Source organism: Hyperoodon ampullatus (assembly GCF_949752795.1).
Source record: "Hyperoodon ampullatus genome assembly, chromosome: 7".
NCBI classification, from domain to species: domain Eukaryota; kingdom Metazoa; phylum Chordata; class Mammalia; order Artiodactyla; family Ziphiidae; genus Hyperoodon; species Hyperoodon ampullatus.
This window is the reverse complement of record NC_136920.1, coordinates 99,362,776-99,367,138: the sequence shown is the minus strand read 5'-3', so window position 1 is coordinate 99,367,138 and position 4,363 is coordinate 99,362,776.

The window sequence follows — 4,363 nt, the reverse complement described above, 5'->3', positions numbered from 1 at the left end:
AGCCCTGGTCCAGGAAGATCCCACATGCTGCGGAGCAACTAAGCCCGTGCACCACAACTACTGAGCCTGTGCTCTAAAGCCCGCAAGCCGCAACTACTGAGCCTGCGTGCCACGACTACTGAAGCCCGCTCACCTGGAGCCCATGCTCCACAACAAGAGAAGCCACCGCAATGAGAAGCCTGCGCACCACAATGAAGAGTAACCCCCGCTCGCTGCAACTAGAGAAAGCCCGTGCACAGGAACGAAGACCCAATGCAGCCAACAATAAATAAATAAATAAATAAATTTATTAAAACAACAACAACAAAAATACAACTCTAAACCTAAAATGAACCATTAATATTTTAAATACTTCTAGTGTCTGGTATAATATCAGCTTAATAAATGTATTTTTCCTTTGGCATTCTAGCACAGTGTTTGATACATACTAAGTAGTCAGTATTAAATATCATGTATCATACAAAATGTTTATTAGGCTACATTGAGATAAGATGAACATCCAAGTTCATGAAAACCTATAGAGTGTCCATTTTGTACAAGGTGTATTTTTTTATTAATTTATTTTTGGCTGCGTTGGGTCTTTGTTGCTGTGCGCGGGCTTTCTCTAGTTGCGGCGAGCGGAGGCTACTCTTCGTTGCGGTGCTTGGGCTTCTCATTGCGGTGGCTTCTCTTGTTGCGGAGCATGGGTTCTAGGCACGCGGGCTTCAGTAGCTGTGGCTAGCGGGCTCTAGAGCACAGGCTCAGTAGTTGTGACGCATGGGCTTAGTTGCTCCGCGGCATGTGGGATCTTCCCGGACTAGGGCTTGAACCCGTGTCCCCTGCATTGGCAGGCGGATTCTTAACCACTGCGCCACCAGGGAAGACCTACAAGGCATATTTTATATTTGGCTTGAACTTTTTACAGTGATAGAGTGTAAAAGGCCAAAGATTTGTCATCCTTTATTCCTCCCCAATATCACTAGAAGGAAGTAAACAACAGTTATCAGTTATCAGCAGTGAACCTGATGTCAACATTTCTCAAGACAAAGTATCACAAAGCAGGAAAAGAAGAGATACTATCACCAAACAGGTATTCATGAGGTATTTACTGCCTATTTAAAAATGCTTTATAGGACATTTAAAAGCTGTAGGACAGTTTACAGGTTTGTTCTTTTTTTTTTTTTTTTAGAGTTCAAGATATCTATGAAAAATCTATTAACTTTTATGGCACTTGGGAGGATGAGGCCAAAACCTCTCAGAAGGTACTTTTCAGGGAGTGTGAGGAAACCCTAGATAACCAGCAAGGATCAGATTACTCATGCTAATCAGGAAGGGCTGGCTCAGGAGCAGGGTAAGGAGACTGGCCTTGGTGGGGGGACCACAGAGCACCCTCTTCGGTACCCAGTTGCACTGCTGCTGGGCAACCAGCCAGGGCTGCCCCAAAGGATACCAGACCTTCCCTCACCAAAGAGTCTCTGTTGTCCAATAGCCTCCAGGACCCACTGCCTACAAAGCTCATGGAGAAAACCAACCCCAAACCTGGAGAAACTGATAACATGAAATAGGAAGGGAGAAAGGCAAAAAGAAATAATGGTGGTGATGGTGGGTTTTGTTTAACCTTTGCTTAGATGCAAAGAGAAACAGTCAGAATGACTACTAACTAGTATTACTACCATTACTATATGGCTCTGTGCTAGTCCTCTACAAGTATAAAAATTATTGTATTCTGGAGATTAAAGTCAAGTTTAATAGGATGGTGATAAAGCATATCAGATAAAGCTCACTGGGGACATGGTTGTAACAACGTTAGGTTTATGAACTTGCTGTAACAATTAACATGAGGAACCAGGGGTCTCTCCTAAGAGGGAGTAGGGAAGGACTTTTAAAAATAGGGCTTGGGGGGCTTCCCTGGTGGTGCAGTGGTTGAGAGTCCGCCTGCCGATTCAGGGGAAACGGGTTCGTGTCCCGGTCCGGGAAGATCCCACATGCCGCGGAGCAGCTGGGCCCGTGAGCCATGGCCGCTGAGCCTGCGCATCCGGAGTCTGTGCTCCACAACGGGAGAGGCCACAACAGTGAGAGGCCCGCGTACAGCAAAAATAAAAAAATAAAGGGCTTGGGGGCTTCCCTGGTGGCGCAGTGGTTAAGAATCCTCCTGCCAATGCAGGGGACACAGGTTCGAGCCCTGGTCTGGGAAGATCCCACATGCCACAGAGCAACTAAGCCCACGCGCCACAACTACTGAGCCCACCGCCACAGCTACCGAAGCCCATGTGCCTAGAGCCCATGCTCCACAACAAGAGAAGCCACATCAATGAGAAGCCCACGCACTGCAATGAAGAGCAGCCCCCGCTCGCCGCAACTAGGAGAAAGCCCGCGCACAGCAACGAAGACCCAACATAGCCAAAAATAAATAAAATAAAATAAAATAAATAAAACTTTAAAATAAATAAATGAAAATAGGGCTTGGATGATTCTAAGGAAGAACCAGGGGAAGTAGGGGTTACCTCTGGTTTGATTATCACAGTAATCTCTGCTCAGGAGGTGAGAGAATCAAAGCGGGGCTGGGGAAGTCCGGATAAGAAAGCAGCAAGAAAAAAATAAAATTAAAATCCATGTAAATAGTCACAGTAGTCAAAGGGTGGAAGCAACTCAAGTGTCCGTTGAGTGATGAGTGGATAAACAAGATGTGGTAAATATATACAATGGAATATTATTTGACCTTAAAAAGGAAGGACATTCTGATACATGCTACAACTTGGATGAATTTTCAGGACATTATGATAAGTGAAATAAGCCAGACACAAAAGGACAAATACTGTATGATTCCACTTATATGAGGTACCTAGAATAGTCAAATTAACAGAGGGAGAAAGTGAAATGGTGGTGGCCTGTGGCTGAGAGGGGCATGGGTGGAAATAGGGAATTAGTATTTAACGGTATGGAATTTTCAGTTTGGGAAGATGAAAAAGTTCTGGAGAATGATGGTGGTGATGGTTGCCCAACAATATGAATGCATTTAATGCCACTGAACTGCAGACTTAAATATGGTTAAAATGGGAAATTTTATGTATGTATATTTTACCACACACACACACACAAAGTAAAACAAACAAACAAACAAAAAAAACACTTAAAAAAGAAGTAGTGATCTTTAAATAAGGGGAGGGTTTGTGTAGCCTTGGTCATGTCTTGTTACAAACAGATCAGAACTGAGTTGTAGGCCCAACTCAGATCCTTTCTAACAGCATGACCTTGAATGAGCTGAATCCTCTCTCTCCCTGGGCCTCAGTTTTCTTCTTTATGGAATGTGGGGTAAGGCTGAATCATCCCCAGAGTCCCGTCTACCTCTAACAACCTGGGGCCCTTGAGGCTGGGCAAGTGGGGGTCTAGCAGAGCTGCTGTGCTCACCTCCACCCTTGTGACCTTAAGCCCAGAGGGACCAGAAACATCACAGTCTGACTACCAGCAGTGTTGAAAAGCTGACTCAGGTCCTGTTTCCTTAGAAACTATAAATTTAAGATAAATGTGGAATGCTGTGTCTGGAAACCTCTTATCTGAATCTCTGCCCCTGGGTTGGAAATTGAGGTAGCTTCTCTGTGTCAAAGTGACACACATGGCCCAGATTCTTTAAGAGGAGCTGTTCTCTCTGAAATGACTTCAAACAGCAAAGTTTCTCATAGTCTATGATTTTAGAGAACAAGATTTATCGGCATTCTACCCTTGTTAATTAACAAAAGCAGTTTTTATAGGTTCATGACAGAATTGAAAAAGCAAAGTCTCTGAGCAGAGTGGTGTGGCTTTAAGATAAATTCTGTTGTGAAAGGAAAAGGGAACGAAATGAGTCCACCGTGGGACAAGGCTGCTTTCAGATTCTAGAGCCCCATGTTCTTCTGTCTGCCCTCCCTCTTTTCCTTTTGGCCACGCGGCTTGCAGGATCTCAGTTCCCTGCCCAGGGATTGAAACAGGGCCATGGCAGTGAGAGCCCAGAATCCTAACCAGGGAACTCCCTGCCCTCCCTCTTATTTACATGGTTTCGATTTGTGAATTTGATGTGTACATTGCTCTGCTTTGGGACAATAACCTTTAAGATTACCAATCAAATGTTACTATACACAAAATCCAATAAACTATAAATCTCCTTACATTACAATACCATTCATTTAAAGTGTGTCTTTATGTTAAAATGAAAGTACATTACTATGAAAACTTGTTTCAAAGAAGTCCAGACATAATTTTAACTCCCCAATATTTTAAAATTACGATCATAAGTTTTCAGGATACAAGTTCTTTCATGTAAATAGCATTTCCTAAATTGTAATTTGTAATAAAACTGATCAATGTTCCAGTAGTAACTTTGAAAACAAAAGGTGTTCTTTGAAAATTT